Source organism: Schistocerca piceifrons, chromosome 6, assembly GCF_021461385.2.
Source record: "Schistocerca piceifrons isolate TAMUIC-IGC-003096 chromosome 6, iqSchPice1.1, whole genome shotgun sequence".
Lineage (NCBI taxonomy): Eukaryota > Metazoa > Arthropoda > Insecta > Orthoptera > Acrididae > Schistocerca > Schistocerca piceifrons.
The window spans coordinates 79,675,781-79,700,896 of NC_060143.1; the positions used below are offsets into that span (position 1 = coordinate 79,675,781).

Consider the following 25,116-nt stretch of genomic DNA (forward strand, 5'->3'; position numbering starts at 1 on the left):
AACTTCGGTGACGATTGCTTTTCCCAAATTTCCATTAGGTGCACGCGGTTTAATTTTTCACTGTCATTAAGGTCGATAAGTGAGGGGGAGGTTACACACTGAAGGTACATTGCAGTCACCAACCGTTAAAAGCTTAATAGACTAACATTACTGCATGAAAACATATATTTTAAGTTGTAGTGATGATTTAGAAAGTAAATAAAACATTTTTTATTAAATCTTCACTCTCTACATACATAAAAAGAAGTCGCCTGCTCGCCTTCTCTTTGTGCGTTTGGGCTACTCTGAGGAACTTCTGTAGAAATTTTGATACAGTTACGGAATTCCCGGGAAAAATATCTTGCCAGTATCGTTATGGATAACAGACAAAACATAGTTGAAATTTTCGATTCCCAGAATGGGTGAAGCACATACAGGGCGTTCTAAAATCCCCCTCAGAAACTTTTAGGACTGATAGAGGGGACTGAGTAGATAGTAGCTTGAATTGGAACCCAAGACCGTTCAAAAACATGTTTGCTAGTTAGGAATGCAATACGTTAGTCATGGTGCGTGGAGCTTACGTCGGATCGGTCGGTGTTATTTGACGTCTATCCTACCTCTCTGACCTGGTTCGGGCCTCATTTACGTGTCTGTGAGTGGCTGAGGAGACGGATCAGGTGGCACGAGTTGTGGACGCTGCAGGACAAACTACAGACACACCAGGTGTGATACAACATATGTACCACAACAACATCATTTATAGGTACAATGCCATTTATAGATAAAATGTGTGCACCGAACTTGGTGGTCGCTACATCGAATCTTACTTGTAGTGGATCAGAATGCTCGCGCGTACCACCTACAGCGCCTGCAAACCCTGCACCCGCCGTCCCTCCCCGGGGTAACACAGTTGCCTAACCGCCCCTACGATGTAGAGGTGGATAACCTGACGCACCACTGGATATGTCAGTGGTTGTGTGTGCCTGGCGTTGGATGGAACGGCATGAATGTGTGTTTGCAAGCGATGAAATGCAAGAAGAAACATTTCCGACATCTTATGCTGTTTTACTATCTTAAGTGGAAAACCGCCTCACAATGACGGCAGCAGATTTTTTGCTGTTTACGGGGACGATGCAATAACGGCTCGAGCATATCAAAAGTGATTCAATAGATTTCGAGCTGAAAATTTCTCCCTAACAGACTGGTTAGGTTAGGTTATCTCGATTTGGACGGCCAACGGTTACAGACGTGGAACGTCTTAACGACATGAGAATCAGCAAACCACGAATGACAACGTGGGTGTTGGCACTGGAGATCCCTGTCGCTCGTGCTATTGTAGCCAGGAATTTGAAGAAACTGGGTTACGTGAATATTCGCGATGTGTGGGTTCCTCATGAAGTGAGTGAAGCGAATTTGATTCGGCCTGTGTCCATCTGTGATTCCTTATTGAGAAGCCTTCAGAATGCTCCTTTTCTGGAACGGCTGGTACTTGAAGAGGAGAAGAGGATCGTGTACAACAACGCCCGGAAGAGTAAATCGTTGCGAAAGGCTGGTCAGCCACCACTACCGGTTCCTAAACTATAACAAAGTCCGAGAAAGGTTCTGCTATGAGTCTGATGGGATTGCAAAGGCGTCCTGTATTACCAGCTTCATTCGAATGAGACTATCACTTCCGAGAAATACTGTTCGCAGTTGGGCCGCCTCGTGGTAGCCACTGATGAGAAACGACCGGATTTGGAACACGATACCGTCTTTGACAAAAAAATGTTCAAATGTGTGTGAAATCTTATGGGACTTAACTGCTAAGGTCATCAGTCCCTAAGCTTACACACTACTTAACCTAAATTATCTTAAGGACAAACACACACACCCATGCCCAAGGGAGGACTCGGTCCTCCGCCGGGATCCGTCTTTCACCATGACAACGCCAGACCTCATACTTATATGATGACCGGGCAAAAGCTTTGTTCTTTTGAGTAGAATGTGTTGCCCCAACCGTCGATTCGCCAGACTTTCAGCTACTCCATTCCCTGCAGAGTTTCCTGAAAGGCAAACGCCTCATCTCGTAGGAGGACTGGAGACTGAACCTCGAAGACTTCATCAACCTGAAAGCCCCACATTATGCAAGAATGGCATTTATATGCTTCCAGAGAAATAGCAATACACTATCGACAATAATGGTGTTTACTGCAGGAAATAAATAGTTTACAAAACCGATCCGCCGTATTTAGTTACATTGTGCACGACCTCGTGTGTGAATGGTGTAAACATACAGGCCAGCAACCTTTCTGTCGTAGTTGTGTTGCGGGGAGATGTGTTCCCAGGCGTTCTTTGTGACTGCACTGTAACGAAAAGCGAAGGAACTTACGAGACAACCCAATATTATCCACTCAATTCCCTCTTCAAGTGCCATAAGTTTGTAAGGGGAAAAGCGAAGCAACTTACGAGACAACCCAATATTATCCACTCAGTTCCCTCTTCAAGTGCAACAAGTTTGTAAGGGGAATTTTAGAGCACCCTGTATATAATACATAATTAAGTTTGTACGGAATCCTCGATGCGTATTCTCTCTTTATCTGCTGACGCTATTAAGGTGATGACCGGCTGGTGGAAACGTGCGTGTGCGCGCGCGTGTGTATGTGTGTGTGTGTGTGTGTGTGTGTGTGCGTGTGTATGTGTGTGTGTGTGTGTGTGTGCGTGTGTCAGAGAGAGAGAGATGGGGGCGAGGGGAGGACGGGGATTATGTGATAACTGTGTGACTACTGTACTGTACGCAGCGACACTGCCGCAGCGGTGTGAGGTCCCTGCCCTGTCGTGGCTGCTTCCTCAGAGTCCGAAGTGACGCAGTGAGCCGTGGTGGGGGAGGAGAAGAGGGTTTGGCTGGCAACCGGCGAGGTGGGAGGTGGGTGGTGGCTGGCAAGGGCGCGCCTCCCCCTACCCCCTGCGCCGACGCCCCGGTCTGGTCGTCGGCAAGACGAGCCGAGAGGCAACGCCAGTCAGCCTGCCAGGAAGGTGAACCCCAGCCAGCCCACTTGTACCAGGGGGAACGGGGAAGGGGTGGCTGTGTCTCACACTACTGCCCAGGCAAAGCGCCAACTAAACGTAAATATCAGAGAAAATTACAGCGGCCACGGAACGTGCTCCGGCAGCTCCGACTATAGGGCACAGCAATAATGGGGAGCAGAAGCTTGGCTCGCTAGTCTGCCGTTGGGAAGCAAGGTCGCACGGTCTATCCGTACATCTCACCTGTGTGGGGAAACAGCTGACGAAAGCTGAAAGGAGGAAGGAATATATAGAAGGCCTATACATGAGAGACGAACTTGAAGGCAATATACGAGGGCTATTCGGAAAGTAAGGTCAGATATGTCGCAAAGCAGAAACGACAGTGAAACTCCCATGAAGCTTTGCACAGGGGTGTTGAGCAGCAGTGTGTAATACGACCGTAGATAGCGTACGTTGCTCTTCTCGGTTCTGAGGGCGCAGTTAACGCTTAAAGACGCCAGCAAAATAGTTTCTCCCGCCAAGTGTGGGTGCCTGACATGACATTTCGACTGACTGCACGCAATCTCACATACCGTAAATGTCATGCATTTCCTTCTTCATTACAGTTCTCGGCCGTACACTAAAGGGACAAAGAGGACGCTACGGTTATGAAGACAACATTTTGGCACAGACAACCAACTGCACACCAGCGCAGGGAATAGTCGGAAAGCACAGGAGGCTGCCTTCTAGGACGAGGGTATCGGAAAGTTGGTACTGCGCTACGACAGATCTCAAAGTCGGAGCGGCTAGTACGTAGAGAAGTAGCTGGAAGGTATAGCTAACTGGTGCAAATAAAACAGTTTTGATTTTCACTGCGAATTTCCGTATGGCGACCGATCGTTCCTTAGTTTACGAAAAGCCTTCGTTATAGAAAAGGAAGAGAAAGTAGATAAAGATCATATGGGTAATATCTTACTGCAAGAAGAATATGACAGAGTTCTGAAAGATCAAAGTCGAAACAGGAACCCTGGAGCAGACGACATTTCGTCAAAACTAGCCTTGGGAGGGCCAGCCATGACAGAACTCTGGTGTGCAAGATGTATGAGACAAACGAAATACCTTAAGGCTTTAAGAAGAACATAGTAACTGCAATTCCAAAGAGAGCAGGTGCTGATATAAGTTGACATTACTAACCTGTCAGTTTAACAAGTAATGGTTTCAAAATAGTTACACGAATTTTTTTAGAGAGGAATGGATAACTGCTAGAAGCCGATTTCGGGAAAGAATAGTTTGGATTCCGGAGAAATTTAGGAACACATGAGATAATAGTAACCATACAACTTCCCTTAGGAGATAGGTTAAGGAAAAGTTAATCTACGTTTACAATCTTTGCAGACTTACACAGACCTATTGACAATGGTGACTGGAATTCTCTCTCTGAAATTCTAAAGGTAGCACGAGTAAAATACAAGAAGCGAAATGTTGTTTGTAACTTGAACAGAAACCAGCCAGAAGTTATAAGAGTCGAGCGGCATTAAAGGGAAGGGAGCGATTCCAATGTAAAAACTCATCCTCGACAAGCTGCTATCGAGTATTCCAGTAACACAGGCGAGAGCAACACCTCGCGTTACAGAATGCTGTTAGACTCCAATCGGCAGCAGTCGGCAACTGAATGAGAACATTATTTTTGTTTTTTGTCGTTGTCTTGTGCCTTTGTCCCGGACTGGCGCTGGCTCGGCATGGTTATTAACGATGCTTATTCCTATCACCTTTGCGTTATCCTGCGGTACGGAATACGTGGAGTCCAACTGTCTGCTTGTACTACATGAAATGTACTTGCAGTTGCGAATATGGATAACTATCAACTATACAATAGAAAGAAAATGAAAATTTGTGCCTGACCGCGACTCCAACCCAGATCTCCCGCTTAACGCGAGCGATCGTCTTATCATTAGGCTATCCGAGCACGACTCATGGGCAAACCCAAACTTACATATGTCGTCAGCCATATGTGTACAATCTCCTCTGAATTTATTACGTATATTCCCGTATAGGGGTGACATTTTAATCGAAAGTCGCTAGCCCGGTGTCGGAGTTTAAATAAGATATCGCAGTGCCTGTGTTACTCAGAAGTACGATTCAACGTTCCTTCGGATATGCATGCATGTCCGAAGGAAGCTGTAACACCCACTAGTATCTGGGCGGGTAGAATGAGAACATTATTATTTATGCAAATATCAAATTTGTATGTGAAAATACAGGTTAATTCTAACAGTAATGTAGAAACAGCAACCGGCCACTGTTGTGAATAAATAACGGTATTTATGCTTACTTTATTGAAATCAATAGTCTTCAGGTATAAGGGGCAATCAAATGAAAACACAGGCCACAGCATACAGTCCGTGCGACAGGTGGCCCCACTGTTGTTACATTTCGAAATTGTCACTGCTGTGGTGTGGAAATGGCATAGTGCCACATGACAGGTGCAAACAGTTGTCGGATTATGACCTTGGTTCTTGGTGGACGGGCCTAGCGTATTCATCCAGCTGCCATAGTATCGTACAGCTAGCGCCTATGATTCGACGACGCTTCAGGCAGCCGTGTAGCAGATGTGACCTGCATTTCTCGTCCGCTTGCTACACTAACTACAGCGATGATATGGAAACAAATTCCTCGGGCCTGGAACCATAATCGGACGTAGGCTACGCTTCAATGGTTTGCTTGGGAAACACTGCAAAATCCTCCGTACAAAAAAATGGTTCAAATGGCTCTGAGCACTATGGGACTTAACATCTGAGGTCATAAATCCCCTAGAGCTTAGAACTACTGAAACCTAACTAACCTAAGGACATCACACACATCCATGCCCGAGGCAGGATTCGAACCTGCGACCGTAGCGGTCGCACGGTTCCAGGCTATAGCGCCACCCTGGCCGGCTCCTCCGTACAGCCCGGATCTTTCACTGAGTGGTGTTCTCGTCTCTAGCGACCTGAATAAGGACATGGGTGGACGTCGGATGAGAGAATGCAAGAGAAGTTGTGGATCCGTCAGCCGCTGATCGCGTTCTGTTCTCACAGTGGACTAAATGTCTTAACACGTGTGATAATTACTTCTGAATGGAACCAATCTACCGTCCTATTGTGGCGGATGTTCGGTTTTCAGATGACTGCCCCTCATAGAATGTGAATCCCAGAAACTAACTTGGGAAACGGAAGCAGCTTTGCTTAATTTACATAAAACTGTAATATTCAATAGTGTAGGAAACGACGTGAAGTCCTACACTGTAGACGGAGTCTCGGTAGTCGTGTACCCGAAGCGAGAATTTTGTACGACTGCAGCGGGATACATGGGTGAAGTGATGCCTCGAGGCAGCCAGAAACATGTCTAGGCTCTCGGAAGCGTGTTCGCTCCATTTTGCTTCTCTGGAGCAGAATTGTCGATTCCAGGAAGTTCTCTGTTCCGCCTTTGAATATACGAGCGTACGAGGACGGACTTTTCGCTCGAATATGGAATGAGAACCGTTGAACTGCAACGATTGAGAGATAGGGCAAAGCTAGCCCGCCCGGTTGGCCGTGCGGTCTGTAACGAGAATTATACGTAGAAGAATTTTTTTCTTTATGAATTTAGATAAATTAATAATAGCAATGTGTTGAATTTCTTTTTCGATTCTTTTCGCGTCATGTTAAAGAAACTGTGAGTAACTTTTGAAACGAATATTATTTATGTTAGATTTCAAATAATGTGGTAATCTAAGGAAAGTGTATTTAATGTTAAATACTATTGTAAGATGTGAGAATTGTAATTTATACACTTGGTCCATACGTAGTTAATGCATTAGGATATGTGTAGTAGAAAACCTGTGGTGAATACCCTACCTGTAGGGGAGCGGGAAAAGGTGGAGGCAGGCGAGGCGAGAAAACGCACACTGGCGCGGTTCGACACAACGGGCTCAGTAACACAGTCGGAGGCGAGCAACAGTCGGAAGTACACGTACTGTACCGAGGAGGCTACCCAGGAAAAGTGGATTCCATTGAGCCTCGGATGAACCGATTCCGACGACTACTTGGCATGGCTATATTCTGAGGCACAAAATTGGAAAGATTACGACGCTAAGAAGATGGAAAGTGCCGATGTTGTGTGAGCCTTAGCCGTGCTTGCATGTGTGCCGTGCTGCCCGCTATCTCGCTGCCCGCCATCCGCCGCACCGACTTGCACAGGTCAAACATTTATTTCATCTTTAGAAGTGTATCTGTGTGGACCAGTGTCGAAACTGTTTCTAATGGTTCAATAATAACGTGACTTTTACCAGAATTGCTTTAGCCATGACTTATCCCGATCACTGACCTAGACAGGATCCTTACCTCGTATTGTGCAATCCGAGTATCCTAAACTGAAAGTTTAATGTTTGTGTTAATGAAAATTATCAGCAGATTAATCTATGCCATAAAGGGATCTAAAGTTCTGTGTGTTGTTGCAAATGTTGGTAAAGAACGAAAGAGTTTTTTTTTTAATTGAGTTAGCGATGTTATTTAATTAATTTGAGACAGAAATAATGACAGTTAAATTATTCAGAAGTGAGACAAAAGAGTAGTTATCCAGAGATTGATAAATTTTGTGTGTTAATTTGCCTTCAGTACTTAACAGTTTCAGTATAACCACTATAACAGTTTCAGGGCCCCCCCCCCCCCTTTTTCTCTTATCCATTCGTTCAAACCTTGATGTGTACTGCTCAGATTTGACCAGTAAAGCTAAATTCTATATTATACCTAAGTGTATTATTGTTTTTCCATCTTTAATAGTAACATTGTATATGTGCTTTCAAAACTGCTAATTATAGGGTAATCTATGCCCGATTTCAGTCTGCTCAACATACAAAATGCAGTTAGTAGTAATCATTACTGTGTGGTGTTGTGTAAATGTAGTTCGTCCAAATTAGTACAAAAAGAGAAAACTTTAGTTCAGTGGATTTTTCGGGTTCCAAACTTTGCCATATAATGCATCATTACTACGTGTTACTATGCTTGTACATGCACCCACTTGTACAAGGAAAAACTCACTAATTGCCTAAGTAGGCTGGCGACCGAATTGTTAGTTATAGGTAGCATCGACTGTGTGTGTACTTCTTGTCCATGCGAAAGAATAATTATACTGTACATTTGCTTGATGCATCACTGTAGTTATTGACTGAAGATAAGTCCGATTTTGCTTCTATTAGGTACACGCGATCAACTAATGTACTAAAATCCTTGTTTATAAGGTGAAGCCCGTGAACTTATTACAGTACAGGCTTTATAGAGCTAACCTACGTCCGAGCAGGGCGGTAGTGTTACAGGTCTAACGCACGGCTTTCCGGGCGGGAAGGAGCGCCTGGTCCCCGGCACGAACGACGTGTGTCGAGGTCCGGTGAACCGGCCATTCTGTGGATGGTTTTTAGGCGGTTTTCCATCTGCCTCGGCGAATGCGGGCTGGTTCCCCTTATTCCGCCTCAGTTACACTATGTCGACGATTGGTGCGCAAACAAGTTCTCCACGTCCGCGTACACCGCCATTACTCTACCACGCAAACATAGGGGTTACACACGTCTGGTGTGAGACGTTCCCTGGGGGGGGGGGGGGGGGGGTCCACCGGGGGCCGAACCGCACAATAACCCTGGGTTCGGTATGGGGCGGCGGAGGGGTGAAGTGGACTGCGGTAGTCGTCTTGGGGTTGTGGACCACTGCGGCTGCGGCGGGGACTGAGACCCTTTGTCGTTTCTAGGTCCTTGGTTAACACACAATACAATAAAAGGCAAAGGTACTTGTCAGTTTTGCAGTGTTAGTAGTTGACTCCGTTACTGAGGCGGGTGGCCGTACAGAAGCAATGTAGCCGACCTGCTGAAAGATCAGGGCTGGGTTCGCAGGAGCGCAATGTTGGCGGGACGGCAGGTGTGCGGTAAGCGGACGCGCAGTGACGGCGCACGGCACGGGGCGGGTCGCGAACTGCACAGTGGCCGCCTGCCAGCCGCTTCGCCCACGGCGAGGCGGAAACTGCGCGGAGACTGCTGTGTACGCGAGGGTCAGCTGGGCGGGAAGGTGACGCCGGTGTTGCGACATACGCGGCTAAGCGTTAGGCAGTCAGTAAATGTGGTGGCCAGCCAACAGCAGGCAGTGTGGCGCCCTGTCCTCACACGACGTGTCCTCGAGATACAGAGAAAATACACACTGCAATTTTTACTCGTGGGACCGAGAAATGTGCAGGAACTGTCACCTACAACTAGGTGTCGCCACCAATCGCACACCTCCGCACGCGAGGTGAGAAAGCTTGCAGCAGTGTTGAGGGATCGGTCCTGGTGCAGCGAACGGCGGCTGTGGCGCGGGTAGGCAGCCAGGTGAGAGGCGGCAGCGGCAGGTGCCTGGGCTGGGCTGGGCTGGGTGCACTCAGCGCGATGAGGCCACGACCCAGACAGCCAGCGCCGGCGGCGCGGCCGCAGGGGAAATACACAGGCGAGCGCGAGCGCTATGTAGCAGGGCGAGCGTGTTTCTGATTAATGGCCGACGCGGGGAGGGAAGCCGTCTTGCTCGCACCTGGCGGCCGCCACTGCCATCACGGCTTCCCAGCCGCGGCAGATATAATGACGCCGAGGCTGGCGGAACGCGGCAGCCAGGTAGCTGCGGCGCAGTCTCGCTGTCTGGACCAGCGTCTGCCTCAAGCGGCTCTAGCACTGCGAGGTTAGCAATATGTACATAAACACTCTGTTCATCTCAAGTTTAACACCAAAGCATCGCGCTACGTCTCTATATAAAAATAAAAAAAAGTCGCCCGAACAGGTCATGAAGGCCCAACGGTACCGACCGACCGCCGTGTCATCCTCAGACCACAGGCGTCACTGGATGCGGAGATGGAGGGATATCTGGTCAGCACTTCGCTCTCCCGGCTGTATATCAGTTTACGAGACCGGAGCCGCTACTTCTTAATCAAGTACCTCCTCAGCTCGCTTCACTAGGTCTCAGTGCACTCCGCTTGCCAACCGCGCTCGGCAGACCGGATGGTCACCCATCCAAGTGCTGGCCCAGTCCGACATCCTTTAACTTCGGTGGGCTGACGGGAACCGGTGTTACCACTGCGGAAGGACCTTGGCCTACGTTCTTATCACCCATGTGGTTGTTAAGGATTGACGTATGAGAAAACAGACAGGTATCTATAAGCTAGCCCGCCCGTTTGGCCGTGTGGTCTAACGCATGGCTTTCCGGGCGGGAAGGAGCGCCTGGTCCCCGGTACGAATCCGCCCGGCGGATATGTGTCGAGGTCCGGTGAGCCGGCCAGTCTGTGGATGCTTTTTAGGCGGTTTTCCATCTGCCTCGGCGAATGCGGGCTGGTTCTTCTTATTCCGCCTCAGTTACACCATGTTGGCGATTGCTGCGCAAACAAGTTCTCCACGTACGCGTACACCACCATTACTCTACCATGCAAACATAGGGGTTAGACTCGTCTGGTGTGAGACGTTCCCTGGGGGGTCCACCGGGTGCCGAACAGCACAATAACCCTGGGTTCGGTGTGAGCTGGCGGAGGGGTGAAGTGGACTGCGGTAGTCGTCGTGGGGTTGCGGACCACTGCGGCTACGGCGGGGACGGAGCCTCTCCGTCGTTTCTAGGTCTCCGGTTAACATAACATAACATGTATAAGGTAATGTCACTTTTACTGTTTGAGAGATGACTGAACCGAACTTTACCAATGGTGTTATTATTATTCGCCATAACTTGGTTTATTTATTCAATTTTTTTGTTAAATAATTGGATCAGGACGTTGCTGGATACTTGAAGAACATACTGTCACATGAAGAACATTTTCTCAAAGGTTACATTATTTACAACTTTCAAAATGCAGTAAGTTTATTCTTACTAACCAAATAAACAAATATGTGTCCTGGTTTTTCAACTTCAGACTTGGAACTCTTCCAACATTTTTTAAAAATTTATGGTTATGATACATAGCAAGTTTTATTTCACAAAAAATATTTGACAGTAATGCACCTTGAAAAATTTAGTACCACAGGAAATTGTGTTATAGTACGTACGAAGTCTGTAGCGAATTTCACGTTTTTATCTGTAATTATTCAGGCGAAAAATGTTCCTAATGTATTGAAAAATGAAAGTGGCTAGAAAACAGAAAGAAGATTTTATTAGCATTCAGGCCAGAAACAAGTACTTTGATGTCGACCATAACGATACATGTGGTCTTTTTGTTCTTCATCTAGCTGTTTTCTTCTAGTACGATCATTCTGGGGTGCTCTTTTAGCAATATTCTTCACTCGTATTTCAAAACTAGCAATACGCAAATCATCAGTCTTCTTGAGTAGGTTCATCACGTGAGAAATTTTAACAATAGTGGATGACCAAAATTTCTTTGCCAGTCTCTTCTAAATGAAGTCGTTAAAACTTTCTTTCGAGTATTGCCTTTCAAGATGCGTGCTTTTCTTTAGTAAATTGCAATTAATCACATCCTAAATTGGTTCACAGACTTCTACACTGTACAGATGTCTTCTCTGCTAGCAGGAAATAATAAAAGATCGCATGCAAGGACAGTGTCGTGCAAAAAAGGGCGTTAAAACTTTCTTTCGAGTATTGCCTTTCAAGATGCGTGCTTTTCTTTAGTAAATTGCAATTAATCACATCCTAAATTGGTTCACAGACTTCTACACTGTACAGATGTCTTCTCTGCTAGCAGGAAATAATAAAAGATCGCATGCAAGGACAGTGTCGTGCAAAAAAGGGGACGTTATACTGTGCACTGATTGAAAAAGAATGGCTTTTACGTCATTTGTAGCACGATTAAACTCTGAAAACTGGAGACAACATTTCTAACACGCTACAGAACTATCTGGCGACAGCAAAAGTTTCAATATTTTTGACCAATTTGACACACATCCCCCCATGACATTACTTCACTCTGCTTCCCGCGCATCTTAAAGCACGCCCTTCCGCGTACAATTATACTAGAGAGTACATCAATTATGCCGCACTGCAGCGCTTTGCATTTAACACACAGCTGCTCCATCCTTCCAGCCGGCTACTGAGATTCGCGCAAACCGAGGATCAGCCCCGCCACGGAAGCGCAGCGAGAACTTTTTTTAATAAAAAAAAATATTTACAGATTGCTAAAGAATAGCGCGACTTGAGGCGCAAGGCCGCACACGACGGTAGTTAGTTATTTTGTGGTTATATGTTCCATTAAGCATTTGAACGATTCTTTAATCGAAATTACGTGAAACGAGTTACGTTACAGGATATGTATAAGTGATTAATGTTAATATAAATGAACATATTTTTAGTCTTACTGATACAGCTACACTTAAAACAGTTTGAAGAACTAACATTTTCAAATGTTTAACACAGAAGCTGCTTTTTATTTACTGGCAGACTAGTTTCGACTGTTGCCTATTTTCGCAAATTACGTATTTTTAATTAGGATGTGCTTGTTGTGGACAGTTCTTTTTATGTCATCTTAGTAATGTATCTCAGAAGTTTGTTATCCAGCATGTGTCAGGCTGGCTTATTTATACAAAATACGTGGTTTGCGAAAATGGGCAAAACCCTAAACTATTGAGTCAGTAAATAAACAGGGCCTTTGGCGTTGAACATTTAAGTATGTCTCCTCTTCAATATTTCAGAGCTGCAAGACGCGGCGTTTTGGAAACTTTCGCTGTCAAAAACTAGTTTTTTACAGCCTACCCACTTTTTAAATAAATAAATCAAAATTCGATCGTGAAATAGGAGGAGTTGTCCAGAAGAAATGATTTTACGTTGGATTTAAAACTTGCTTTGCTACCTGTCAGACATTTTATGTTACTGGCCGAATGATCAAAAAATTTTTGTTGCTGCATACTGAACTCCTTTTTGGGCCAACGACAGCTGTAATGATGGGTAATAAAGGTCATTTACTACTCTAGTGTTCTAGGTACGGACGTCACTTTTCTTCTCAAACTGTGATGGTTTATTTATGACGAATTTCAGTGATGAATATCTGCACTGTAATGTTGGAGTTAACAATCGCAACCTATCGAAGACGTATGCACGCGACGACCTGACCATGCTATGGGGCTCACATTGCTCAAAGCTTTATATCAACATCTTCACACTGTTGTAACAGACAAAATTATAAGTCAAAATGCTGTCGCTGATGGATGGACAACCGAGCGAGGTGGCGCAGTGGTAAGACACTGGACTCGCATTCGGGAGGACGACGGTTCAATCCCGCGCCCGGCCATCCTGATTTAGGTTTTCCGTGATTTCCCTAAATCACTCCAGGCAATTGCCGGGATGGTTCCTCTGAAAGGGCACGGCCGACTTCCTTCCCCATCCTTCCCTAATCCGATGAGACCGATGACCACGCTGTCTGGTCTCCTTCCCAAAACCAACCAACCAATGGATGGACAGATGCACTCAGACACCAAGTTACTAATTTCATTGTCGCCACACAAGAACCAATTTCCTTTTCGTCCTGGTGAGTACAGCGAAACAGCACAATTAAGGATATAAAATACATATGGGGTAACGCTGAACGATGTGCGACTCTGCAAGGGGCGTTCAATAAGTAATGCAACACATTGTTTTTCTCCGCCAATTTCTGTTGAAAAAATGCAGAGTTTGTTGTGGGACATCATGGAATATTCCCAACTCAGTCCCTATAGAAAAAAGTAAGTAAACAGCTTATTATTTCAAAATATTTCGCCACAGCTCTTAATACGTTTATCCTAAACTTTCATTCCAATTGATCCGTAGTGAGGAGGTCCTCCAGGATGTAGAAAATGTCAGAAAAACAATAATACATGACACAAATTTACAACTGAAACAAATAAGCTAATGTACCTTCCACAGGTCCCAAGTGGAATGATCGTCATTTTTTTAATGAGCACTATATGAAAGAATCATTTTATAAACACTAATGCACTGAATTTAAATAAAAAAGGTTTTTTTATTTATAAGGTAATAAACATGTAATAGAACTACTATAATACTTATTTACAATGGACACATTACTGCACTGAAATGGTGCGGAAGTTAATATACACAAATCACTTGGTTGTAATGAGAAATTCATCACTGAAGTAGAAAGAGTTGGCCACCAATAAATCCTTTAGGCTTCTAAACTGAATTTCATTGGTTGTTAAGTTTTTTATGGTCGCTGGCAAGTTATTGAAAATGTGTGTTCCTGAATAATGCACATCTTTTTGTACAAGAGCAAGTGACTTTAAATTCTTGTGAAGATTATTCTTATTTCTAGTATTGATTCCAAGAATTGAGCTGTTGGTTTGAAAAAGTACCCAGACTTGGTCCGAAGCAAACTGACGGCCGCGAATGTCTTTCCTCAGGTCTCCAAAAATATGAAAATCCCATGGGGAGAGATCGAGATTGTATGAAGAACGTGTACGGGCTTCCAAGCAAAACTTCCGCAGCGTGGTCAAAACAACATTGGCATCACGTGGGCAGACACTACCCTGCAAACAGAGTGACGCTGTCCGTGAACACGCCTGGGCGTTTGGATTTGATGGTGTGCTTCAATAAACGCACAGCGGTATGTGGACACTTTGCAAAAACTGAAGCGCGCCAGAGAGTCCAAACACCCGGTAATGTTGACGGTCGGCACCATTCTGTTTCAGGATAATGCCTGCGGACAGACTGCCGAGGCTGTTTAGACTACGCTGCAAAAATTCCGCTGGGAAGCCCTTACATGCCCTCCATACAGTCCAGATCTCTCCCTATGCAAATTCCATATTTTTGGAGCTCTGAAGAAAGACAACGTGGGGGTAGGTTTGCTCCGTAGCAAGAGGAAGAGACAAGCGCAAACATTTTCCCATGAAGGCATCGACCACCTTATCTAACAGTGGGATAAATGGACGAGTATTAACTGTTACGGCGATTACTTTTGAAATAATTACTCACTTTTTGCATCTGTCTAGTTTTTACTGGCTTGCCCCTTAGATATACACCTTACCTGGCGATACCTGTCGTTGTATATCTTTTTTTCTCGGATAAGAGCCGAAAACAAATTTTGGCTGTATGTGTAATGGAAGTAATGAGCTCTTGTTTATGAGCTATTACCGAAGCTAGTACACGGCTATACACGTAATGAATGACGTTAACGGCAACATTTATCGGCAAAGTGCACAGGCTGCTGATCAGTGCGAACATGAGGGGACGCCGTTCTATAAGCTGCATCCCTTTGTCACAGCATAAGCAGGAATAGACGCCGGAAAAACTCACGACCTCTCACCGCCCTCTTTAACGTGTAGACATACGCACAACACCGCCTTTCCAAATTTCTTGAAATAAACGTAACTGTTCCCAGAGCGACACAAACTTCTCCGACGTTAAAAACTTTGCGTTATACAACCGTGATCACATCACAGGCGTCATAAAATAAGCAAAAGGCTCGTTGGTGGCCATAAGGCGTGCAGTCAACCCATCTTAACTCACCCGCGGGAACGCCGGCTGCAATCCTACTGCTGCTCGGGCGAAGACCGCGAAACCATCGGCAGGACACCTGCAACACACGACAGAGCTGTCAGCATTATTCCCTCCTGACACAGTCAAAACAATCACACAATAATTTCTTTTACTTCCGGTAATGATCGCAAAACTTCTGGTCCGTAAGACTACCGGTTTCGGTCAGTAATAACCATCTTCAGGTCTGCAGCAAAAACATGGGAAATGAATTAAAACTTTGTGGGCAGAGTACATCTTAAAACGATAAAATATACCGTAATGAAAAATTTTTACTTTGGCGGGTGTACAAACTATAACGAGGCATACCTGTTTGATAATAGGGGTTGGGTTGTTTGGAGGAGGAGACCAGACAGCGAGGTCATCGGTCTCCTCGGATTAGGGAAGGACGGGGAAGGAAGTCGGCCGTACACCTTCAAAGGAACCATCCCGGCATTTGCCTAGAGCGATTTAGGAAAATCACGGAAAACCTAAATCAGGATGGCCGGACGCGGGATTGAACCGTCGTCCTCCCGAATGCGAGTCCAGTGAGCTAGCCACTGCGCCACCTCGCTCGGTTTGATAACATATCCTAACATAATAAAGCCATGGGTATATCGTCACAAAATACACACAAAATCAGCTTAACATCGACGCACATATTTAAAATATGATGTAAACTGGGTCACCGTGCCCCAGGAGTCATACTGCCATTAGCTTTACTGTTCCTAACAAAGTGCTTTGCAGTAGCCACAACATACTTTGTGCGGTAAGCTCGTTAGCTGTCGCTGCTGTGAGTCTACACATATCCGTCAATTATACCGTTGTACAGAATAAATGAAGATTACAATAGGTAAAGTCTTTAGTGGGCTTGCTAAATGTGTAAGTTATTAGTGGTAAAATGTAATAATGAAATATACAAATTAAATTTAAAACTGTTAAAAGGAAATAGTTAAGAGATAATATGTGATTCTGGGACGCTCTTGCAGTTATTTTAGATAAAAATAATAACATACACCAGAACAAGCGTAATAAGTTAATAATATACAGTGATAATAATATAAAGTTCATACAATATCTATGGAAATAAGCGAAAAGGATGAAAACATAAGGCTAAAGTCCTCTACTCTTCGTTTATTGCGTTTTGTACAATTTTATAATTGAAGAATATGTGTACACTCATGATAACGACATTTAACGAGCTTGCGGAGCAAACTTATGTTGTGAAACTTCCTGGCAGATTAAAACTGTGTGTCGAACCGAGACTCTAACTCGGCACCTTTGGTTTTCGCGGGCAGCGCCTGCTTCCCCAGGATGTGGCAAAGCCATGTCTCCGCAATATCCTTTCTTCCAGGAGTGCTAGTTCTGCAAGGTTCGCAGGAGAGCTTCTGTGAAGTTTGGAAGATAGGAGACGAGGTACTGGCGGAATTAGAGCTGTGAGGACAGGTCGTGAGTATTTCTTGGGTAGCTCAGTTGGTTTGCCGCCACAGTAGTTCAGTGTGTTCGGTCAGAGAGCTGGTTGGCCACTAAAAAAAAAAAAAAAAAAAAGTCCAAACTGAGTGGAAGGATCAACAAACGAACTTTAACGGATATCATGTGACGTCCGCAACGACCAAACACAACGATAAAAAAAAGAAACAAAAGTTGGTAGAGCACTTGCCCGCGAAAGACAAAGGTCCCGAGTTCGAGTCTCGGTCCGGCACACAGTTTTAATCTGCCAGAAATTTTATATCAGCGCACACTCCGCTGCAGAGTGAAAATTTCATTCGGGAAACGTGTGTTGTGGCTACTGTACTGCAGTCCGTTATGAACAGTAGCGCTACTGATACTATGACTCCGCCGGCACTGTGGCCCAATTTACAGCGTAATTTAAATACGTGCGACGATGCTAAGCTGATTTTGCGCAAGTTTCGTGTACACATACATGAAAAAAAAGGTTCAAATGGGTCTGAGCACTATGGGACTCAACTGCTGAGGTCATTAGTCCCCTAGAACTTAGAACTAGTTAAACCTAACTAACCTAAGGACATCACAAACATCCATCCCCGAGGCAGGATTCGAACCTGCGACCGTAGCGATCTTGCGGTTCCAGACTGCAGCGCCTTTAACCACACATACATGAAAGTAATAATTTTTTTTCTTACGGTATACATAGTTGTAATTCGTTTCTCAAGTTTTGCTGCAGATCTGATGATCGCTTTGTGTACCGAAACCGGTAGTCAGAGGAGCAAAAGCTCTGTGATAACTGGCGGGAATAAAAAATGTTAGGCTCTTCCCAGATCTCTGTTTTACTCCGCGACCATGTCGCAACTTGCGGAAACAATCATACATATAGGAAAATTTTAGCTGTGAGGTCTGCACGCAGCACTTCCATCATCAGGACACAACAGCCGCCCACTAATGCCAGGAGCTTTGTGTTACAGAGTGAATCGAAACTCCGCTGAAAAAGTTTCGGACGTTCATTAGGGCTACCTTCGGAGTATTTTGATACAAAAGGCCCTTGGCGCTCGGTGTGTAATATTATTGGATTTGAGCTAATTTGCATGTGAGATATTTGTCATTAAAGAAAAGGACAGCCAACGAGCTGTAGTTCGTAAAGATGCTAAGCATCACAGCGCGAGAGTAAAGAGATGAAATGTTTTTTTTAATGTGCGCCTATACCAAAATGCGCGTCCAGCGTTCAAATACTCTAAATAAACACTTTGACCCGCTGGGCGCAGATATTTAAAATCATTGCCGCAGCGCTTGATAGCAAGAGGCTTCGTAACAGAAGAAAGAACAATCTATTTTTTGTTAAGAAATATTCTAGAGACGTCATTATCAAATGGTTCAAATGGCTCTGAGCACTATGGGACTTAACTTCTGATTTCATCAGTCCCCTAGAACTTAGAACTACTTAAACCTAACTAAAGGACATCACACACATCCATGCCCGAGGCAGGATTCGAACCTGCGACCGTAGCGGTCGCGCGGTTCCAGACTGTAGCGGTCGCGCGGTTCCAGACTGTAGCGCCTAGAACCGCTCCGCCATTCCGGCCGGCACCTCATTATCCCTTGTACTTTTGGTCGCCGACATATTAAGACGTACTACATAGCATTGCTACAAGTTGTTTTCTTATTTTGTGTAAAAACTATCAGAAACGATGAAAAAAACATTTCGGTTGGTCGGATGTGGATACAATGTACTTACGCACATGCAAGGACATTAAATTTTAAGAAGGAACGGACTGACAAAGCAGCGATTATTGGACTGCGCCATTTTCATAAGAAATATCAGATGTAAGTCATGCATTTATGGTGTATTTGTCACTGTGTAGAAGTTTAAAGCAAATTTGTTCAAAATATATTAATATTTTACGATGCAGCAATTTTCTTCTTATTCTTTCCTTTCACTAACTAAAAATGATGTTCAAATTGTATATGAGCTTTGTTACTGGTTCGCTCTTTATCGCGGTGTGTCGATTGTATTTGGGAGACCACTAATATGTTCAACTTCCTATCTGTTAATCTTTCTCTAACGAAATTCCACTAATTTGCTTTCATTTCCATTTTTATATTCAAATAGGTCCCTTAGGTATTTTCATCGAAGATTCTGATTGCGTGAAGGCAATCCGTGTCAAAAGGTCAATTATTCGCGTAATCAATCCGTACGTCTCCTGAACACAATTGAGAACCGATGCATCGGTGATCAATTAATAATCTATCTCTTTTCAAGTCGTACTAAAAAACGGCCACACAGGATAGCAGTTAAGTACGCAATCTAGCGTTAGGTTGCATTTTGTCACTAAATATTATCAAACAACAGTTACAGCATCACTATTATTAATAAGCAAGTTCCTAACGCCAGAGGTGGATCGTTACAGAGTAGTAATGTAACAGTGATTTATTCGATTTGTTAATCCAGGTACCTTCGAATCTGTGAAAATACCTGCGTAACAAAGAAAAATCCTATTTAATAGTCAATTACCAAAATGTAGAACACAAAACAACGTAATGCTAAACCAATTCTGATGTGGTTTACCGTTACTGTAGGAATAGCGAAGCATAGAGTAGTTGCGCCGCTTTTCCACTGCAACCAGTAAATTCACAAACGAGGCGCACATCACCCAACCCTTCACCAGTAAACCTATCTATACTGCTGCGTATCGCTGTTAAAAGTACAGCCAACACCGCAGGAAGATGCAAACCCAAGACCGAAAGGAGCAATACGGCGAAGAGTCAAGTGAGCATTACCGTTATCAACAACGAGAACAGCGAGTGAACGTTTCCAAACAAGACACGCAGCGTCACCGTCGACCACGATACTATTGCACCTGGTAGTGAGGGCGCTTCGTTCGGCTTATCGATAGTTCACGTCGTGATGTTTCACGAGGACACGCTCAACCACTTGATTGTGTATGCACAGCTGTCGTGAAATCATTCAACGTGCGATGCGTTTTTCTTAGTCACCACTGCACTTGTGATTCGGACGACGGTCTCGAGAAGCCAATGGCTACAGTATCTTGGTCGGATAATACACCGTCGACACACGCACTGTTTTGCATATATTTCAGAGCAATACATTTACAAGTAGAGGTTAGAAGTCAAACTAAATGCAATTACTTTGTAACAAACGACCGGAAATGGCGGGTCCCTTGTACCAAAATAGGCAGAAAATATCCTGAACAGTCTCCATAGTTTATTTGGTGCAGTTGTCGTCGAGCCCGCAAGAGTTATTTGTACGTTTCACGGAGGATACTTGTGTGTGTGTGTGTGTGTGTGTGTGTGTGTGCGTGTGCGTGTGCGTGTGCGTGTGTGTGTGTGTGTGTGTGTGTGTGCGCGCGCGCGCAGGATTCTGATATGAGTTTTGTGCCAGAGGCCGGCCGCGGTGGTCTAGCAGTTCTAGGCGCGCAGTCCGGAACCGCGCGACTGCTACGGTCGCAGGTTCGAATCCTGCCTCGGGCATGGATGTGTGTGATGTCCTTAGGTTAGTTAGGTTTAAGTATTTCTAAGTTCTAGGGGACTGATGACCAAAGTAGTTAAGTCCCATAGTGCTCAGAGCAATTTGAACCATTTTTTTGTGCCAGAGACCGTCGGTGCAGCCAGTGGCCGCACTCGCTACTGGTCTGACAGCAATTTCTGTATAGAAGGGTACAGGCTGCTCAAAAAATGTTCAAATGTGTGTGAAATCTTATGGGACTTAACTGCTAAGGTCATTAGTCCCTAAGCTTACACACTACTTAACCTAAATTATCCTAAGGACAAACACACACACCCATGCCCGAGGGAGGACTCGAACCTCCGCCGGGACCAGCCGGGTACAGGCTGCGAGTGGGAGAAAGCACAGCAGATCACTGGCCACTTTTTAAGGAATGCAGAGACTACCAGATTCGAATTCTTTATCCTGTTCAAGCTCTTCCAAACTGCAGGAGCTCTGCGCTAGTGTCGGAGATCATAAACTTGGCGGTATTTTTTTTTTCACTGTGCAGCTAAGAACGAGATAGCAACTAATACATGATCAACCACAACATCATGACCACCGGCCTACTATCGATATTAACCTGTTCAGGCGTTAGCAGCGTCACCTGGCGAGGAATGACTGCTTGTCGGATACATGCACGGTGCATGTAGTATCAGTATGCGTGATGTCTGTGGGTGTAGAACGGGGAAGGCACACGACATGTGTGAATTTGCCCGAGGACAGATTGCGACGGCCCGGAGGTTCGGCGCTAGCATTTCGAAAACTACACGACTTGTCGGGTATTCGAGGAGTGCTACGCAGAGTACCTTCAACACGTTGCCAAACAAAGATGAAACCACGTCCAGAAGTCGTGAGGTTGAGCGGTCACCCGTCATTACGTATGTCGGACGTCGTAGGCACGGGAGACTGGTAAAACAGGACAGGCGGAGTACTGTGGTGGAACTAACATCAGACTTTAATGCCGGGCACAGTACACGTAAGTCTGAACACACAGTACACTAAACACTCCTAACAATGGGCCTCAGCAGCGAACGACACATGCATGTGCCAATAGTAACACAACGACATCGGAAACTACGAACGAAAGGGGCACGTGACCGTCGGCAACGGACGTTGTCCCAGTGGCAGAGTGTTGCATGGTCTGATGAATCCCGATACCTTCTTCATCATGCCGATGGGAGGGCGCGAATTCGGTCTTCCAAGGGAACAGCTCCTTGACACCTGTACTGCGGGTCAGAGAAAACCTGGTAGCGGCTCCATAATGCTCTGGGGAACCTTCTCGTGGCCATCCATGGGCCCAGTGGAATTCGTGCAAGGCACCATGAAGGGCAAATAGTATCGTACATTGGTTGCAGACCACGAGCATCCCTTGACGATGATCCTGTTTCTCGACGGTATTGGCATTTTTCAACAAGATAATATGCCATGTCACAAGGCCAGGAGTGTGATGGAGTGATTCTGGGAACACAGTAGTGAGTTCCAATTGATCTGCTAACCCCCCAACTCGCCAGATCTGAACCCGACCGAATACATCTGAGATGTGATTGAACGTGGCGTCAGCGCTCATCGCCTCCCTCCACGGAATTTACGGGAATTAGGTGACTTGTGTGTACAGATGCGGTGCCAACTCCTCCAGCGACCTACAAACATGACAAGCCACCGGGTACGCGTGCTGCTATAAAGCCTACAGCACGCGTACGGGATAACACTCAGACTCCGGACTTAGAAAATTTCTGATTCGCAGCGTCAGCCGAGAACCGCTAGTCGTACATCGCAAACTGGGGGCTCAAGGATGCAACAGCTTTGTCTATAAAAGTAATGATTTTGTTAAGAAGACGCGACGCCGCTGTTATCCGTGCCAAAGGTCGACATACCGGCTATTACGTAGGTGCTCATAATGTTCTGGCTGATCAGTTTACGTAGTTATTTGGTCAATACGTTCTTCGCAGTAACTACGAAATTATCTGCAAGGAAGTATTGTCCTGAAAATAGCTACTAAATGTAATTCCGACCTGCCGCTTTGTCATCCTCTCCATGTGAGGTCTGCACACTGCTCTCCTGGCCGTTGTCAGCGTGCCAGACTTTGGAAACGCTACTTCTCACTCAAGAAAAATCCCTCAAATTGCGTAACTACGCTGATCGTGAGCACCATTCCAGACTTTCCTCCGAGGAAATATCCCTGCCAGTATTGGGAATTCAACCGAGCCCAACCCCATAGCAGCCATCTATGCTCACAACTCAGCTACGGAGACTGACTGACATGTATCTACACCATGAATAAATGAATCTTGATGGCGATGGTAGAGAATGGAGACAATGAAAACCGGGGCCGGTACACAGCCAATTCCTCTTACACAGCAGCAATGCGACAGCCAGAGTTAGGCCCACAGACGGATCACGACCAACAGTGTCATTTGCCTTCACTCCATGAAACACTGCCGACGGGTTTGGCACCAAACCTTGGACACGCAGCACAGTCTGGTGGTCTGGAGCTATGCCGCATCCCCCCTCCCCTTGCTGGCCAAGTCATGATGAAGACAATGTATTTTTCCGCCGAGATTCGAAGTGGGTATTTCCAAGTCGAGCGCTACCGGATAATACTACGTCGGCGGCATCGGCTGCGGAGGCGGGACTGCCTCATCTGAAGTATATTCGTACCGACGTGTTGATCAGACACGCTGTCGGCTTTTATTTTAATCTACATTTAGATGTATTAAGTGAGCCTATTAGGAGATTCATGAACGGAGTAAAATAGGTTGGCCAGCAAATACGATATCAGTTGTTTTACAACTTTTTGTGTTTTCTACTAACATGTTTATTTCGTTTGGGATTCTGTAGTTCCTTGATAAGAACTTTAGTTCAATTATATGAACTACTCGGACTGACTGCAAGGAGTGACGCATAATGAGATTGAAAACCTGGAGCTGCAATTAATATGGTAACCCGTGCCGTTAAGTTCAAGTCAAAAAAACAATATGAAGTTGCCAATATGTGATCATATCCGTAATCCACAAATCCACTCTCGCACTAGCTAACGCGAGCTACAGCTTCCTCGATATCGTCGGTTAATTACATTTTTTTATACAGTGTAGGCGGAAAACTATGTTTAGGTACCCACCTTTATGGGAATGATGTTCAGACTGTGCACTGCAGTTTTTGGGTTGTTATCAATGTTAGCATAAAGACTTATTGTTAGGCCTCAGTACTGGCACAGTGACGTAGGCTTGAAACACAAGCATCGGTGTGCATTACATTCGCAGCAATCATGGGTCTGAACAATATGAGCAGGTCTGTACTCGTAAAGCTGTTTTATCAAAACAACAGCAGTGGTGCTGGTGCTCTTCGCGAGTATCGACGCATTAAAGCAATACGGACAGGTTCTCTTTCGGCCCCGGGGTTGAAGAATAAGATTCGCAAGTACGGACTAACAGGTGATTTTGGAGAGGCCGACGATCAATTGCGCCACAAATTGTTGGAGAACTTACTTGTTGCTATTGGCTGAGAATGCTGGACGCAGCGTGCGATCTTCAAGCAGCGCGCGAGCTGAGTCACGACAGGTTCCATGGTCCACTGTTTTAAAAGTGCTGAGAAAAATCGTGAAATGGTATCTCTAGTGCAGTTCCAGGCTGTTGTCGATGCAGATAGTCGTCACATTGAGCAACATTTGTGACGTGGAACGTAAACATGGTACGCAATTAATAAATAGTATTCACTTATTTGGAAATTAAAATACGTTTCTTTCAATGGCTTACTCGTTATTTCTCTTGCGCTTGTCATTACAAATGTTTCCACAAAGTTTCATTGTCCTACTATCACTCGTTTTTCATGGGGGTCCTCTGAACTAGCGGCAGTTTAGTTGCTATTACTCTGTATAACCTATCTGAAAGATTCCTGTGTCTCCAAGGTCTTTTCCGGGAATAAACCTCCTTTTATGATTCTGAGACGAAGTTGATTGAATTTTATTACGCTGAGAAATTCAAGTCATCTGTTTTACTTGGTAAAAACTTTCTAATGCCAAGATCGCAGCCGGCCGTTGTGGCCGAGCGGTTCTAGGCGCTTTAGTCCGGAACTGCGAGACTGCTACGGTTGCAGGTTCGAATCCTGCATCGGGTATGGATGTGTGTGATGTCCTTAGGTTAGTTAGGTTTAAGTAGTTCTAAGTTCTAGGGGACTGATGATCTCCGATGTTAAGTCCCATAGTGCTCAGAGCCATTTGAACCAAGATCGCATGAATATTTCTTTATTTACAAAGAACCCGTTTCGACATACTTTGCTGTCATTTTCAGATCATCAAAAATTTATGTTATAAGATGTGTTCATATGGCGTGGGGTCTGTGAAGACCTGAAGATGACAGCAAACTCTGCTGAAACCGGTACCTTGCAAAAAAAATCTGCGACCTTGGCTTTAGAAAGTTTTTCTCTCAGATCAAGTGTTTGGAATGAACGAACTATGCTCTGTGCGAAACTGTACGAGGGGGGTTCTCATTGTACACGTCACCCTGCTATTTCTCCTTCTCTTCCTTTTCCGACTACCCAGAATTGCATGATAATTTCTCATTTATTTCACGGTTACAATATCATACATATATCATACATACAGTAGCTGCTCGAGCGAATTAAAATAATGTGTAAACAAACTATCCAGTCAAAGGAGATACGTAGGTCACGTTCGACATCTTTGTCCCAGGATACGCATGTGAGTCGAATATGAAAAAAATACTCTCTGAGGTGCACTGC

General features: G+C 45.1%; 1 protein-coding gene across 1 annotated transcript in view; it reads right to left on the reverse strand.

Moving 5' to 3' along the window:
* LOC124802503 (focal adhesion kinase 1) overlaps positions 1–25,116 on the reverse strand; it is a 762,075-nt gene that overhangs the window by 603,930 nt on the left and 133,029 nt on the right. Inside the window, exon 3 of the mRNA XM_047263324.1 lies at positions 15,414–15,480. The gene's annotated coding sequence lies outside the window, so the exon portion shown is untranslated. The remainder of the gene's footprint in view (positions 1–15,413; positions 15,481–25,116) is intronic.